Raw genomic sequence first — 18,047 nt, forward strand, 5'->3', positions numbered from 1 at the left:
AGGCCTGCGGGGCCGCTGCAGAACAGAAGGGGCCCAGAAGAGCCCCTGGGGGCCCTGCCTCTCGTCGTGCAATGGGGCCTTGTTGTGATTTAGCCGAAGCCACGTCGGAAGAGAAGTACGCTGTTGCACAGGGCACCTCGTATTGCAGATGGTGGCCGGAGGGGAGCTAGGCTGGCGGGGTAGGACGTCACTGGGGGCTATGGCGCTAGTATGAGTAAGGGCCTGTCTCTCCCGTGTTCGTACACAGCCCCTAACCCCTCAGGCAGGGCAGCTCCGCTCCGCTCCGCTTCACAAGGGAACAGCCCCCGCCCGGGAAGGCTCCGCCGACCCCTCCCTGAGCCGGCCGGGTATCACGCGAGGCTGGCCACCCTCCGCGCGGGGCTGGCGGAGGTGTCGAGCGAGCTACCCCCGGGCTACTGCGACAGGACGGTACCGAAACCGGGCCGGCCCGTAGGGGCTCGGGCTCGGGCTGAAGGCGGCGGCGGCCCAGCTGGCGAGGGCGGGACCGCGGCGGCCACCTCCCGTCCCGACTCCGGTCCCGCCCTCTCCCGCGGAAGATGGCGACGGAGCGGCGTGGTGGCAGCGGCTCCCCCAGCGGCCGGAGCTGCACCCAGCGGCCGGGAGCCCGCGGCCCGGGACCGGCGTGAGGAGGAGGCGGGAGCCAAGCCGGGCACCCGCTGGAGGCGAGGCGAGGTGAGGCGATGCGGGGCGCGGGCCGGGCGCGGCCCTCCACGGACCCGGGGCTGCCCGCCCGCGCGGGGCTTGAGGTGACCGGCCGGACCGCAGAGGCTCGCGGGGCCGCCCCCGTTCGGCGCCTGCGGCCGGCCCGGCCCGTCTGGGAATCTCGACAGCCATCGCCCCGGCCTCACCCCAGCCGGCCTGGGTGGGACAGAACCAGAACCTGGCCGAGTGCGCCCGAGCCTGCGGGCACCCGGGCACTGCCCCCTGCGGACTGGAGCTGCGTGTCACGGACTGGCCGGGGGGCCTAGGGCGGCCCTTGGCTGGCGGAGCCCGCCCCATTTCAGCCCTGCCCCTCCCGGCCCGCGTCTCACATTGCCTTGCCCAGGGCAGCCTGTGACCAAACTTGCACCATGGCTCGGTGGGAGCTTAGCAGGGCCCGGAGGCGCCCCGAGCCCAGGGAGAGCCTCTGCTCATTGTTCCAGCCCCAACCAGTGGCCCCAGTTGTGCTGACAGGCGCTCTCCCACTGTCTGCTTAGGTTGGTGCAATTTATGTCGATCCTGAGGGTGTCTTTAGCATGCATCTGCTCTATGGTGCTACAGCTGTACTGTAAACATACCCTAAGATGCCTGTCACTGGGTATCTGTGCCGGCTGACAGGGCTAGCCCAGTGGTTGATAATGGGGAATGTGGTGGGCTGTGTTCTTGTGTGTCCAAACGCTATCCACTCTCCAGGTTGGTTATTGAGGTATGGCTTCCCCAGGTGAAGCTGGGATAATTCATCCGAAGGTAGTGATGCCTCCTTTTGGTTCTTATGAAGTAGCAGAAGAGGTTAGGATGCACCTGCCTTTGGGGAAACAGACCTCTGGGAGGAAACCCAGAAGCAAGGAGCATTCTGGTCCTTGTAATTTCCCCTGGACTTCCTTCAGCCACTGCCTGGAATGACACTGTGTACTTTAAAGTACCCACCATGTAAGGATTTTAAAGCTCTTAATGCCTTCCTTGATTAAGGTTTGTTTTGTCTTCATTCTGCTGATGGGAAAATTCAGGCACAGAGAGGTTAAGTGACACAGAGACAAGGTCACACAGTCAGTAGCAGCAGCAGCAGCACATTTGACTCCCAGTCCAGTGCTTTAACCACAAGAACATCTGTCCTACCCACTTCTTCTCTCCTCTTTCTGTCCTACCTCATTCTCCATCAGAGCCCTGGTTTTTCCCCGGAGTTTCACTTGGATATCAGATTCTTATTCACTTATTTCTTTAAATTGTTGAGCACGGCTTAAGTCATGTTCCACCTCAGAGGTGGCTGCATCTCCATGGCCTATCTACATTACACACTTTTATTGTGTTTTGAATGTGATTCTGAATAATTGAGTTGGATGGTATAATGCTGACCCTGAGTAGAGCAGTTAGCATAGACTAGAGCAAATCATGTGCAGCATCGCATCAGTCAACTGTGATTAAACCTCATGCTATGATAGCAAACATGCTTTGTTCTGGTCTGTGTTGGCCTCAGTCATGCTCAGCATCGTCTCATCTAACTCACTTGCTTCACAATCATGTTCAAACACGATAAAATGAAGTAGCGTAGACAAGGTCAATGGTGTGAGAAGTCATTCCAATATTTGTACATCTGTTTGCGTGGTAATGTTCTTTGAGATCCCTTTGTGACAAAAGGTGCTATATATGTTCAGGATTATCTCTTCATTGATCCTCTTGTATGTTTACTAACTTCCTTTTTTATTTTTCTTCACCCCTTCACAAATTCCCCAGTCCCTTTTAATCCAATCTCAATCTTTAATCTTCCCCTTTACTTTCCTCTTTTCACATAGCCTTTTCCATTCATTCCTCTAATCCTTCCTCCCATCTTGTTTAATTTCCAGTCATGGCTGCCCTCCATCTATCAATCAGCACTGATAAATCTCCATTTCAGTGTTTGTTTTGTTTTTGCAGGCTGCAAACATGTCTCTTAAGACAGCTTTGTTTCTGTGTGTGGGATTTCAAAATAGCAGTATTACAAAATTTGAAAGAGAAGTGAATATAAACTTCAGTGTAAGTGCCTAAAAGTGGAGAACAGCAAATCTGTGCAGGCTGTGTTGAATTTTCTTTTCCCGTCATATAAGTGAAAAGTGAATGTGCTTCAAGGCAAGTGTCATGGGGTCATGTCCACCTGGCACTTCCCATATTGCTATGGGCTTGTCTACGCAGGGAGCTAATTTGAAATAACTATTCCTGATTAACTCCATGTATGGATGCTCTTATTCTGGAATAAGACACTCATAATCTATTTGGATTAAACTAATTCAGAATAAGGCACACTTATTCTAGAACAAGGGTGTCCATACAAGGAATTAATCAGAAATAACTAATCTGCTTTAAATTCACATCCTGCCTTATTTTGGATTAATTTTTATGTGTAGACAAGCCCTAAAACTGAGGTGGGGCAGAGGAGAAGAGTCCTGGGACATTTCTGGTTGCAAAAAGGGGTTCCCTGTATAGAAAAATTTGAGTGTCACTGCTTTAAGTACTGATAGTGTTTAGAAACTTATAAAACAGAAGATGGGGGAGAGTGTGCATGTATGAATATGTGTGCTAGAATACTTCTTGCATATATTTCAGTAATATCTAGCAGCTGCAGGGATGGTATCAACAGTACAAACTCTTGTAAAGGCATGTTTTGCCAGTGTCGTCTAACTGTCAGACCCCATGGCTTATCTATGTTAGAGCTTACACTTCTGGGTTAGATGACACAGTGGTAAAGATGCCTGGGCCTAGTCTACGCTTGCTGAAAATGGAAGAAACTATCCAAGTGTCGACAAGACCTGTGGGCATCCTGGACCTGTGCATTTCTCTACGGCGTTAGGCAGTGTTTGGGAGGTTTAAACACCTGTTTCCCTCTCTGCGGTATATCCAGTAAATCTGCCATGATACTGTGGAAAAGAACTGCACAGTTAAGAGAATCTGTTTCGTTTTAATTGGCAGAGTTGTTTACACGTGATCTCTTGCTCATTTTCCTCTTGGAAAAGAATGCATTTCCATCCATGTTGATAGAACAAGTCAAAATCCCTCAGCACTTGTGGCAAATCTCTTTAATTGACCTCATTTAACTCCCATAAGGGTGTGCTTTATTTTGCTCTCCTCCGAATCCTTCTCCCCAAGTTGTAATGTAATTTATTGTGGGGCATCTTACAGACAGATGAACAGCCTCTGGCTGTCAGCAACCTTTCTGGTATGTCAGATTTCCCGCTTCACAGGCAGCTGCAGCAGAGTTTGTGGGTGCGCGAGGCAATGACGCTGCAGGTTTTTGTGCATCTGGCAATGATTGGGTTAATGGTCCTCTTGTTGATCCTGTCTTCCTCCTAGCTTTCCTGTTGGCTTTGCTGATGTCACATTTGGGATTTGAGTTCAGTTTTCCCCTTTCTAGTTGTCTTTCTAATCTCTGTGCTTGAATGTAAGTATCTCTAGGTTGCTGTTTTGTGTGAAGTTAGACTCTGAATGGAGCATAGAAATAGCAGATGCATAATGTTAGTGCATATTTTTTAAAAGCCTGTGTAGCCTAGAAGTCTTTTTTTAAAAGTTAAGGTCAATTTAATTTCCCCTGAAAATAGGGGAAGCAGTTGCTTTGGTTAGAGTCAGACATAGGGTATATACATACTGACAGAGGGGAAAACCTGCTCAGTTGATCCGGAAGTCGATTCAATTAAACCACCTCCTCAAAAGGTGTAATGCTGCGTTGACGGGAATGCATTTCCCATCAGTGCAGTGCAGTGGAGATGGCATGCTAAAGGGAAGTTAGGAAGTCGATGGGAGTTACGCAAGCTATTTTGCGTAGCTTGCGTAACTCCTGTCGACTGCTACCAGATTTCCCGGTAAGTGTGTACTAAGCCATAACAACACAGGTGGGTGCAGTTGCAGGCTTTGCCAAACCTGTATCACTGCACTTCAGTCCTGACCCAGTCTGCCAGTGCACCTCATTCCTGACTCTCACTATCCTGTCTTCACAGGAGTATTTGCAGACCGTGGGCTTCTTGACAGTTTCTGCCTGGGTACTGTGCCATAGTTTCAGTTTGGACCAATATCCAGAAAAAAAGGATATGGTGGAGACCAAATTCATGCCATATGTGAAAAATTGAAAAAAACAACTGGTCTGCAGAGGTGAAAGATGTATTGATCATTACACCTGGAAGCTCCTCCCACCCCACTCAGGGCTTCTCCCCACTCAAGTTTTGACCTTCAGTTATTGATTGCCAGTTAACTTTAGGTAGTTTACATGTTTGGAAAGGCTAGTCTGGACCCTTCCCAAAGGTTTGTTGGGAGCTGTAAATATTTGTGGTTTACCTGAGGTAAACGTCACGAGCTCTGAATTTTATTATTTTTTAAATTTATTTTCAAGGAATTGTTTGCTTATTTGTTTTTTTAAAGCCATCACAAAAGCTCTCAAACAATAGATTTGGTTGCGTCTATTTCTGCATGGACTCAACCTGACTTTGTGAAGGTTGAATGGAATGACTAGCACAACATAAACAAGACAGAGCAGCTTCACCTAGAACCTGCAAACACACTGATCACCCTGAAGAAGAAGATCCTTAGGAGTATCAGTCTCAGCAGACGTGTTTGTAGCTGTATATAACTAAAGATGTTGCTCCTGCTGGGATTGTAGCACATTTAGTATTGGTGGTGTTGCTAGCTACTCTTGGTGAAGTGTTAATTGTCTTAACTTAGTCTAAAATGCTGCAAACTGCCTCCCCATGGGGTGAATTGAATTCTCGTTAAATATAAATGCTGGCGTTAAACATTAAAACTAACCTTGATTAGATGGAAACTTTAATATTCCCCTGGAAAATCATAGAAGATGGTGATAAGAAAGACCTAGTATGTCCCTTGTTCATCTGGTGGTTTCCTACAATATACTATTAAATGCTCTAAACAGTCATTGATACATTAGAGTTCACTAGAGTTAAGGTTGCTGGGTGGTGCCTCATGCACTTCTACAAGTTGAGTTCAGCAACACTCACAAGTCACCCATAACAAAGTTTTTGAGCATTTAATTTCCTTCGTTTCTTAAAAAATAATTTCTCAGCATCACCATGTACCACAGTCCAGCTCTCCACCTCCACTGCCTCTGGCTCCTTGACAGTGATCATCCTAGCCACAGAATGCACTGGCTGCTCCTCCGTCACTTCATCGCCTGTCTTTCTGCCTATCAAGCATAGCTCAGTTCTTCACAAAGGGATGGGTGTCAGAATGGGGTCTGCGGGTTGAGGAGTTGGGAACAGGAAGCAGGAACAGCACACGGAGTAGCATGGAATCAGTGGAGACAAAGTTTGAAGGGGGAGATAGACATGGAGGGACATGGATGTTGGCGGGGGGAGATGAGGACAGAGATAAAGCCCCCCAGCAGTCCCCACTGCACAATTGATCCCCTCCTTTTCACCCCACTCTTCCCTGTGTTTCCCCCCACATTCCACCCCATTGCTCCTCTTCCCCCCCTCCCCTCCATTTTACCCTTCTGCTTGGACTCCCCTCTCACTGCTCTGACTCTGTGCCAGAGGAAAGCAGCTGTCAGGGTACGTCATGAATAGTCTGTAGTTGAATTAGCCGGACCCATTCTGATTTAGGGCCGTAAAGTTTAAGATAAGGGCTTTCAGGTGGCACTGGAAGCAAACAGAGTGCCTGTGTGGTGTGTCCTTGACGATTTTTCCTGTTAAGGAGGCAGTCTGTTCTGTTCTGTATAAGCTTCAGTTTTTGTTGCCTCCTCCAGCTTTTAGCCCTAGTGAGTTATAATAGTCCAAGCTTGGAGGTGATGAATATAATGATTCATTGTCTAGATCATCACTCGAGAGGAATGAACATAGTTTTCTGGTGAGTTGAAGGTGTAAGAAGGGGTTTTACACCACTCTTGATTCTCAAGTCTCCTGGATTAGTGATGAATCCGATAAGACTTGAGATGCTTAGATGGCCTCAGGTCTAGCCTCATTATGCCAAGAGCTGTGGGGTGATAACAAACACAAACTGCTTATGCTGTCTCATTGGAGGGTGGACACCTTTAATGGAGGAGAGCTCATTGTCTTGGCTAGCTCCTCAGAGGTTTGTCCCCTTCCCACTATCATCGTCCCAGTCTTGTTTATGTTCGTTCTCTATTCAGCTAGGTGCTAATCTCTTTCAAGTGTTTTGCCCTCTTTGTTGGAGGAGATATCAAGCTGAATTTCATCAACACATTGTTAGCAATGGAGCCTATCGTGCCCTGTAATTTCTTCAAGAAGTAGGACAGGTAGGGCCTACCGGAAGAGAGAGCCTTTCTCCTTGCAGAGACCTCCCCCATGACGCTCCTTGGGAGATGAGAAATTAACTACTCATCACAGTTCTTTGAGTCCTGCTTCAGAAGAATGATAGATATTATGACCACTCTATGTAGGTTTTGTTAAGTGTGCTATAGCTGTACTTCAGGTGTACTATGTCAAAGATTGCAGAGAGGTCAGTTCATAGAAACATTGAGGTTTGGCCTAAGTTTCCAGTCTCCATTCCCAGTACATCGCCCAGAATGATTCACCAAATGTCAAACCTTCATTGTTCTCTATTTTACCTACTGAGAAGTACTCCTAATCTTCTGTTTCTTAGATGTTAACTGGCTCTCTTGGGTTTGGTGAGTGGTACTTTGCTTTAGGCTGGGCCACACTTGCCTTAATCAGACTCAGGGGTCCTGCTGCTGTCTTTTGATTCCTACTGTCTGCAATCTCTCTCAGCCTGTGCCCTGCTGCCCCTCTTTTTCCTGTGTCATTCCCTCCTGCCTCCCAACTCGAGCTCAGATCTGAAACGAGTATTTCCAGAATAAGTCCCTCCCTGACTCCAGGAGCCAGTGAAAGCATGTGCCATTAGGGTGTGTCAGTGTAAGGAGTTTGTATTCGGTGTTGTCCCACAGTGCTTGGCATGTGAGGCTGGTCCTGAAGCCATCTAAGCATAGAGCTTCCCACAGTAAAACTGTCATGGGTCATGCAAAATATTGATTTTGCCTCCCCTGCCCCCAACTATTACTTCTAAAAGCAAATTCCCTCCCTTCCCCCCACATCCTATTTGATTTCTTGAAGAAGTTTTACTGGTTTCTATATGCTGGGTTTAAGATTTTAAATTAAGGTCGTGTTCAAGTATTGTTCTAATTACAGTTACTATTAAGTGTGACATTTCTTGGGCTTGTTACTTTAATTCTTTTGCATCTATTACAGCTGTTGTATAATTACCCTGTTCTTGTGTCAGGATGTCTTTATCATCTCTCTGTATTGTTGAATGGAGATGGAGTGAATGGCCCCTTTGGCTGATGGCTAACATACTGCTTATGTTACAAAGGGCATGTCTACGCTGCCCTATGGTTTGGACTTTTGGTGCGTGAATAGCAGCATGCACCAAAGCCCTGTGTTGTAATTGCTCCCTGTGGGCACGAACTTGAAGGTTCCTCATTTCCACTAATGTAGTACATTGTAGTACACAATATAATCCGTTGGGTTATGTCATGGCATGGCATTATCAATCGTTGTCATTATATGTTCCAAAGTTCCTTTGTATGAGTGGTTTTATGTTTTTGGTTTTTACACTGCTGCACTGTGAGCAGAGGTGTCCGTGGAGGTCTCCACAATGATGCAGGTCTTCGTGTGTTACAGTTAATTTAGAAACCAGTATTAGTTGTGAATATTTCAAATGCATCTTTTCAACATGTATTACTTTGTGTTTCTCAACACTGAATTTCATCTGTCATTATGCAGACTGTTTCTTTTATCCCTTTGAAGTTTCTCACAGTCTTCATTAGTCTTGACTCTCCTTAATAATTTTATCATCTCAAAATTTTGCTGCTACATGGCTCAACCTGTTTTCCAGATTATAAATTAATAATGGAGAAGTAACAACCAGTGCAAAGTTAAGGCTGCAACCAAGTTCCCATTTAAAGGTCTGTTTTTCAGCTCGCCCTTAGAAAACCACAAATAAAGGCCTATCAGGCTAAAACTTGGTAGTGTCCCTCTGGGCCCATCGTAAAAAAATAAATGAATAAAATGTCAAGTTTCTTACAAAGGAGCTACAGTCCCTTCAAGATCTACTGAGTGTTCACATTTGGAAAATGTTTAATGTCTTTGGTTTCATTTTTTGCTCACGTATTAATTAAAGTACCAGAAGTACAGATGTGAAACACACACAAACAGGCATGCACTAATGACTTCCACAACTTTTAGGATTGCCAGAAGCATAGGAAAGAAGAGATTTGATTCCTTCTGGGGAATGACAACAGCAACGAGTCATCCTAGGCATGACATGAAGAAGTTTCTTTTCCCTCTCAGCTCCAGAAACCATCACTAGGTGCAGTTGGGGAGTAGCCCTTTGTGATGAGAGATTGGGGGGGGGGGGCGGGAACAAAGAACAGGATCGGGAACGGGGCCTAGGAGAGAGCTGAGTTGTGAGGAAAGGCAGGGGGAATAAATGTGGCTGTAATGAGGGGAAGGAAAGCGATCCAGACCCCCCATGCCCAGGGATAGGGGGATTCAGTCTTCTGTACAGCAGTCCTGGACCAGTGAACCAGCTGGTGGTCAAATTAATTCTCTCAGCTGACAAACCACAATTGGTTCTGTTGCTGGGGCTATTGTAAGAGAAACAAGGCTGTGAGCTATGCTCCTAACAGCCCTCTTATGCTACCACCTCTGCCTTCTCTAGCCACACTAGCTGGATGTTTGCAAGTGGAGCTAAGGAGCCTTACATGAGAGAAGTGGAAGGTTGAAGCTATTTAGGGTGCTCAGGCCTCCCTTTGTCTACATTATCTTCCTGCAGCTCATTTTGTAGAAGGGAGAAGATGGGCAAGATCATATTTGTTGTTACGACTGTTACCACAGTGCACAGTCCGGGAGCAGGACCCACTGGTGCTAGGAGCTGTACAACAGAACAAAAAGCTAGTTCCTGCCTCAGAGTTTTTGTTCTGAATATAAGACAAAACAAAGTAGTGGAGGTTGATACAGTGTTCATGTTCAAAGCGGAAATTCTCTTGCAGGATGGAATGTGCTTATGAACCACTTGGTCTAATAAGCTGTATTTCATGTTTTAAAAAATTGGGCCAGATTCAGAGACTTGGAGGCAGCCCCTCTTTTGCCCCAAGAGGTAAGGTATTGGAAAGAGCAAAGCAAGCTTCCTCTATGCTAACACGCCAACCTGCTTCCGCCCTGACACGGAAGGACCATCGCCAGGGAATCAAAGGTAGTACGTTCTCCACCACCCAATCAGTTCATGGCCTCTGTATTTGGACTTCCAGCAAGGATCAAAAGACACCAGTTTTGATGTGTTGAGCAAACCAAGTCAAGGAGAGCATGTTACTCCAGTGCCCTAATCTCTGTACAGGCCTCCCCGTTGAATCCAGAGTTCAGCACAGCATTTCTCTTGTGACGCTGAGTGAAGCCCTTCATGGGATTGTCCTGAGCCGCGTGAAAGGTCACTTCTCCCTATGTAGTCATGACCTCACGTGACACTTGTGTTCTGCTTCAACCATGAAACTCTTCATATATCTGGGGTGGGAGGGTGGAAGGAGACTTGTGGTCACGGATGGGAGAATTTTCATGAGTGCTTGACCAAGATCCTGGAACTCTCAGCCAAATGATGTAAGAATGCCCACCAATCTCGCTGCATTCAGAACCAAATGCAACACTCAAGCCTGACTTAGGTTTCTTACAATGAATTATTCGCAGATACAATTAAAAATGCAACCCCATCCTGTGTAACCCAATCAAATAACTTTCTCTTGCCTGCTGGGAAGGGTGAATGGTGTTTCTCCCAAAGTTCTTGGGAGAAGTTTGGGCACTACAGTTATGGGTACCATATAAGAAACTAGATGTGGATGCTGGTCCCCTAGGAATGGGATTGGCAACCACTGACTTGCGTCACAGGACCATCAGACAGCCATCAGATAACTTTTGGTCAGTACTGATTTGACTCAGATTTGGAATCGGGAACTTCCGTGTGAAAGGCCCTTTTTATCCAATTACCAATCTCCAGGGCCATTCAGAGACAAGTGAGGAAAAGTCACTTTGCTTGGGCATATATGAACAATTTTTAGATAGGTTTATGTTAATTTCTGTTGGTTTTGGAAAGCTGCAGCCCTGCAATTTTTGTCGTGGCTGTTCCACTGTTGGGTTGCTCAGGCATGGCATTTTTCTCTTGGGAAGGGAGAAGGACTGGCTCTACATTCCTTAATTTGCTGCATTGGGGTAGCTCCCAGCTATATTTGCATTGCTGTTATACTGGTAGCCAGAATACCATGCTTCTTTAAACATGTTGGCTAAGGTTGTCAAAAGGGACCAGTGATTTTGGGTGCCACGGTATTGGGGTGCTCAGCTTGAGACATCTTATTAAAGAAGTCTGATTAACGGGGTAGGTGCACAGCACTTTCTGAAAATCAGATGCCTTTAATGTGTCATGTTGGCTATCCAAAATCACTATTCACTTTTGAAAATCTTGGCTTGGAGCACATCTGGGAGCAGGTAGACTTGAGGTGGAGCAAAGAAATCCTCTTTTTCTTGTCCACCACCTAGCCTATGCACCTTCCTGGCACATAAATCCTTGTACATAACTGCAGCAGTGGGTGCAGAGCACAGCAATCTGCAGGCAGCTAAGTAATGCAAAGGACTCTCCTCCTATCCAGTGTTTTATTATTTTCTCTGCCTCAGGCTTCACAGCCTTGTTTCTTTAGTTAAAATCTTTAAACAATGCACCGACTTTGGAGGGTTTGAAATAGCAGTTGCCCTTAGGCATTTGGCTGAAGATTACAGCAGTAAGTGCTATCATCAGAGCCCCCAGCCCCCTCTGTAAATCAGGCTGTCATAAGGTTACCTGTCATGCTTTTCAGCTTCTAACTCCAGTGAAGCGTATCATCCTTAATGATAATTTAGGGGAAAGCCGCCTTCTGGCCCCTCACAGATGTGGTGGGCTTGGTTTGGGGGGTGAGATTGAGGGGGGTGGGTTCCAAACAAGTTGTTAATAATTCTGCTATAGAGAAGAATCAACCAATGTCTGAAATCTTCTAGCTCCTGCTAAGGTGGCAACTGACCCTCATCATGGCCTTTGAGCCTCACCACAGGAGAGATCATAATTGATATATGGTTGCTGATCTATTGCAAAACCTTGTTTTACAGGCGGGAGTTTTGCCCATATTCTATAGCACAGCAGTCTGAAATTTCCCACGGCTGTAACATTTTTAATTTGGAAGGTAATTTCAATGAATATTGACATTTCTGAACTTTGTGCTAGCAGCTGTCATCTTCTGAAAAGTGACCTTAAAAGTGCTGGGGTCCAATATCGAAGATCACAAACTAGTTGCTATCCTGCTGTTATGTTTGGGATGACAATCAGAATAAGAATGCTTCTTGACTGTTTTGTTTGTGTCTAAACAGTCAGGTTTTCCTTCTGATGCTGTGGGATCTAAAGCATTTTACAAATATCAGACATTCTGCTGTCTGTGTTGCTTTGCAGTAAGATGTCAGCTGCCAATAGGAACCCAAAAGCCAGTTCTGATAACAACCTACATTTTCAAATGCAGTGCAATTTATTTATGGTAAGAAAAGCTCTCACCATGTGGACTTTGCTGTTCACAATGGGACTTGCTTTCTTCTAAAGAGCAGTTTTATTTCAGGAACGTTCATTGAACAAAGGTGTATGATGTTCATACATCTGAGGGTCTGTGAAGATTTCCATCTCTGACGGATTCTGTCGATTGGCAGCCCATCAGCATGCTTTGGTCTCCTAACATGCTGACCTGTTCTTACCTTGCCATAAATGCCATGCCATTCCTCTCTCACAACAATCGGAAATAGCATGTGCTGCCTGGCTCCAGTTTTTATCAGTTGACTCCCCTCCCCCAAAAAGGAACCTGAGAAGGAACTGTTCCATTTTCTTACTTCTAAGTTTTTTTTCCTCTGGTTGGGATCATATAACCTTTCAAAAGGAAAAGAAAGACAAGCACTTATTATTCCACTTCCCATGTTCAAGATATTTGGTACACTTGGTGCTGATCTGGTGCAAGTACTAGTGTAGGCAGGGATCAGGCATTTTCAGCACTGTGTCCTGTAAACAGATTTTCATGACAAGGTGGTATAAGCCAGGTATCCTGTCTACATTGTTTACACAGCTGCATTGTCAATGGGGAAACTGGGCCACACAGAGGAGTGTGGGAGGGAGATGTTATCCCTATTTTATGTTTGGGAAAACTGAGAAATGGAGGGGGTTGGTAACAGATTTAAAATCACACAGCAAATGTGAGCTCTGGAGAATCAGGATACCAAAGCTGGCTCTTATTCCCCTACAGCACACTGCCTAATGATGTTACTGGGATTGGGTGGGGAGTTGATGTCTCCTTATATAAAAGTGTCATTTTGCTTCATTTTGCATTCTGTAGCTCTCAGGAAAAGTACTAAGAAGTCTTACTCCAGTCGTATATGTGCAGTTGTCTATCTGACATTAGAAGGAGCTGCCTAAGTATCTGTATTACATGGATGATCAAAACACAGAAAAACAAAATAATGTTGTCTTCCAAAACCTGTTTTTTAATCCTTCTATCTGTATACATCCCCATTCAAGCTCCATAAGGAGGAGAGCACACCATACATTAAACACTTTTCATATCCGCTAATATTTGTGGGTTAGACTACTGGAAGCCCAGTGCTATGAATTTTCCTCATTGGCTCTGCAGCATGGTATGAGCAATTTAAACTCTGGCCCTCAAGCACTAACAAGAAAAGTTTGCTATGGCTTTTATGTGCTGCCTTTTCCCCTTTTCTTTTGGGGAGTAAGTGCTTTCTACCCCAAATTACCTAGCCTGCTGTTTCTCACATTTGTGGGCACAGCGGTGGGGCTACACTCTGGACATTGGTCCAAAAGATCCAGACAGCTGAACTTTGCTAGAATACATTGAGCACAAACTTATGCATTGAGCTGATTTAAAACTAAAGAAAATGAGAAGAGTAAAAAAGTTCTGTGGCATCTGTAGCACAATAGCTTAATTTATGGCTTGGCTAATCCAAGTCAATAATTTCTTCTCTCCTACTTAGTTTACTTAGTCCAAATCATCATTTTCTTTTTCTCTCTCAAGCCAGCCTTTTTTTTCCCTTTCCTTTTCTTTTCATTTTTTTCCAGGGAATAGCTAGCTGCCTGTCGCATTGCATCTTTTTCATACCTGTCTCAGTTCATAGAACTAATTAAATGGAAAAGAGGGAGGGAGGAAACTGATGCAGAAACAGCAAAATCCCCTGAAGATGGAGTGAGTCCCCTGATTTAAAAAAATAAAAGGTATGTGACATCAGTCCAGTCATCTTGGGCTTGCTTAAACTAGGAGAAAATCTGTATTTATAGAACATGTTGGGTAAAATGTAACTAACATGTTTTAAAACTCTAGGTAGACAGGACAGAATGTTAGCTGCTAGATGTGAATAGTTGTGAAGAAACCTTCTAGGTACATTATTGTTTTAAGCCTGTAAATAACCTGAAACAATAGCTCTAAAAGGTCTGAACTGCCCCATGAGTTTCAGTGGGGTGTTGTTGCTGCAAGAGAAGTTGGAATTGTGTCCTTTTTTTGGTCTCGTTGCATGAAGAGAAGACTTTTTTTCTGCTTGGTTTTTATTTCAGAAGCATCATAAATATCAAGTCCCATCATCTCTGCTTTTACTGAAGGACTCCTTTTGCAGCTCACCTTTAAAGGGATTTAAATTTCTGGACTCTAAATAGATTTACAGTGTTCCCTATAATCTTGACCTGCAGTACCCTCTGCCTTTACAATCCTGCGTTTGTTTGAAACTCAGTGCACCTCATTTGTGACGTGGTGCACCTTGTTCCTACCCCAGTCCTAAATAGAAACTGACAGTTGTGTTATCTTTGTGTAATGTGGACAGATGCCCACTAAGAACTGGAATGAGACCAAACTAATTTTCATATATTACCTTAGCCTAAATTTGAATTCAGGACTTCAGATGGAAAAGACCAGCATGCTAATCCACTTTATTACTCAACCCCATATTTTGTTTTTAAACAATTCACCACTGTGTTGTAATGATACTTTACAGAAAAGACCAGTGTTTAGAATCTACAGACCAGATTTGTTATCTGGTGTTGCCGTGTTCCCAGAGTTGCATGGATTAATACAAAATATTTGCATAACTCCAAATTCTTGCCAATCAGGTGAAACAACATGGTCCCTGCCATCAAAGGGCTTACCATGGAGATAGACAATGTACAAACATAGGGAGAAGGATGGGTTGCAGCAAAGAGCAGTGTGACTGACTGGCAAAGTCTGCTGTGGAACTTTCCAGTTCCATGGTATTTCTCTGGATTGTTCTTTTTCTTTTAACCGTATTACTTCATTATTAGCTTCTTCTCAGGAAAGAAGGCTGTTACCTAATTTGTTAGCTAAGGAGAAGGAGTAGGGTTTGTGCAGGCCTTTGGAACGAAGGCCAATTTAAGGAGAAACGTAAAGGAGGAAAGGGTGGAGCTGTGGTGGGCTGGGTATGGGACAGGCCGCAGACCTCTCAGGAGGTTATGTAGCAGAAGACACAGAGGTATGAGTGAGGAAATGGCATAGAATCATAGAAATGTAGGGCTGGAATTGATCTTCAGAGGTTATCCTGCTTTGTGGCGGGACCAAGTAAACCTAGGCCATCCTTGATAGGTAATTGTCCAACCTTTTTTAAAAAAAATCTCCAATAATGGGGATTCCACAACTTGCCTTAGAAGCCTGTTCCAGAGAGTAAGTAGCCTTGTACTTAGAAAGTTTTTCCTAACATCTAACCTAAATTTCCCTTGCTGCAGATTAAGCCCATAACTTCTTGTTTTTCTTAGAGTATTTGCTCATGTCGATTCCATGTTAGGAATGTGTGTGCCCGGAGATGTTTTTGCCTTAGTGGAATCCGTAGGGCCAGCTCTGGTGCCCTCTGGAGTCCCACACTCACGCACCGGTATATGAGGCACCACCGGTCCTGCTTCCCCTCAGTTCCTTCTTGCCGCCTATGATAGTTGTTGGAACGGTTTTCTTTCCTGCGATCACAAGTGCTTAGTGGTTGTCTTATAGACTGGTGTTAATACTTCTTATAAATATTTAATAGTTAGTAAGTTAGAGCTAGTGATCCTGTCAGAGATGTTTACCCGGGGCGGGGCATGCTCCACTCCCTGGGCTTCAGGCCGTGTTCTATTTGCCATAAGCCCTTCCCACGAAATGACCCCCACGACAGTTGCTTATAGTGTTGGGGGGAGACACATGAGGGATGAGTGTAGGATTTGCAAGGGCTTCAGGCCACGGATGAAAAAAGACAGGGACATTCATCTGAAAGCCCTGTTGATGGAAGTGGCACTCAGACCGGCCTTAGAGTCAGAACCTTCCTGCTCAGACTCTGCACCTGTTACTTTGGTGTTGGTGCGGAGCGCCCCGCCAGAACCAAGCCCTTCTCGACGCCATTCACCTTCACCAGTGCTGAAGAAGTGGCAAAAGAAGCAGCATGCCGATCGAGGCTGTTTCCCCATGATGAAGAGGGATAAGAAGGCGGGGTCAAGTAAAGGACCCTTCTCGGGCCAATCACCTGCATCAAAGCAGCTAGAGCCAGCCTCTCCTCCCAGGCTGCAAGCCTTTTGAGGGAGCCACCCCCGACTCCTGGGAATGAAAGGGGGCCTCCAGCTAACGGTGCCTCAACACCAGAAGCTTTTCAAGCAGCCAGGGACTTGATGGCTCTCTGTGCCTCCCACTCCTCTGGCCTTACCCTCGGCACCGATGCCGGTAAAGGCACCCATTTCCAGGGTAATCCGCTATGGGGCTGCTGCAGTGTTCAGTCAACCGATGCCATTCCCCCGAATCATGTCACTGGTCCACAACACCTCGGCTCAGATCTCCTGCGCCATGACGAAGGTCTCGGCCCCGGTCTCTGGCACCATGCTCCCAGTCTCTGGCCTGGAGGAGAGACTCACTGGCTGCATGTTGCCGGTCTCAGTCTCCCCAGTACCAGTCATTGCTCTTTGGCACTGGTCACCAGTAACATGGCATTAGTCACCAGATCCCCAGTGCGCTAGTGGATCTCCTCAGCAGGTCCTTTTTGTCTCGTCTGTTCGCAAATCTCTATCCCAGCAACACTTCTTTCCTACATGGCAGCACTCGGGGGAATCCTGTCACCGGTCACCGTCTCCTTGACACTGGCAGGACGAGCCACTGTCTGCTCCACCGTGGTCTGTGAGTGAGGAACTGTTCTCCTCCTCAGAGGAGGAGCTCAGTCACCAGCCTCAGAAACGCAGGTCGGTGGGTGTACCACCTTTCGGTGCCAGCCTCAATGGCAATGGCCTGCCCGGTGGCCATGCCGGAATCAATGGGGGATCCCGATGGTACCAGGACCCTATTCACACCAATCATCTGCAGCTGCATCCAAAAAATGGTCTGCAGCACTGACTGCCCTGGTGCGGATGTGACATTCCCCTCTGCAACCTGGACTGGTGTATAGCTGTCACCCAAATCCCTCACTCCTGGGCACTGTCTTGCACTTGCCTCCGCTGTGTGACCCCCCATTCCTGGGTCTGTCCACGCACAGCTTCCTGCAAGCAAGCGCTCCCTGACTTAGTGAAGGAGCACTTCTGGCCAGCTGCTCATGGGATTATGCAATAGAATGGCCCTGCAAACACCCCCAGTCCCAGATGCAGCACTAGGAACTGCCCTTTTACAGGGTTCAGTGCTGCCCACTGCACTCTGCAAACTCATATATGTCCATCAGTTTATCAAATAAATTGATATGCACCAGCTCTGTCACTCTAAATGAAGTCTCTACACACCCAAACCACATGCACTGCTTTAGATAAACAAGTAAGTTTATTAAGTACAGAAGGATTTTAAGTGATTATATGTCAGAGGAATATAGGCCAGATTTGATCAGGAGGAAATAAAAGGCAAATCGCATTCTAAACTAAACTTAACACTTCAGTAGCAATACAGTGTTAGATGGTTCTTAGCACAGCCTCTAACCAGGCTCCCTCCTCCTGTGGGCAATCTTGATGATGTCTTGTAGATAGATTGCAAGAGAGCGCTCCACAGACCAAAATGTCTCTTCCTTTAACAGGTTCCCCTGCCACCTCCTAGGGTCAGGTGATCAGCCATGTCTGGCATGGATTTTCTTCCACTTGAGTCAAATGGGCATCACCTTATCAGATACTTAGGCCAGTCCATTGTTTCTGGAAGAGCTGAGTTGTTTTATGCATGCCTCAGTGAGGCGTGAATTACCTCTGCTTTTAGTGTTTGCCTGGATCTATTCAAGTCATGTGAGACACACATTTGGGAATCTAACATAGCAGAGCCTCATAACCACATATATGACATTGCAAGAAACATGCTACCA

The 18,047-nt window shown here is 46.0% G+C and overlaps 1 protein-coding gene across 1 annotated transcript in view; it reads left to right on the forward strand.

The window, feature by feature from the left end:
* The first annotated feature begins 243 nt into the window (after window positions 1-243).
* NDST2 (N-deacetylase and N-sulfotransferase 2) overlaps window positions 244-18,047 on the forward strand; it is a 189,996-nt gene continuing 172,192 nt past the window's right edge. The window contains exon 1 of the mRNA XM_067537714.1: window positions 244-693. The gene's annotated coding sequence lies outside the window, so the exon portion shown is untranslated. The remainder of the gene's footprint in view (window positions 694-18,047) is intronic.

The sequence above is a fragment of the Emydura macquarii genome, unplaced genomic scaffold (genome assembly GCF_026122565.2).
Source record: "Emydura macquarii macquarii isolate MOO-44397 ecotype Brisbane River unplaced genomic scaffold, CSIRO-AGI_Emac_v2 contig_67, whole genome shotgun sequence".
NCBI classification, from domain to species: domain Eukaryota; kingdom Metazoa; phylum Chordata; order Testudines; family Chelidae; genus Emydura; species Emydura macquarii.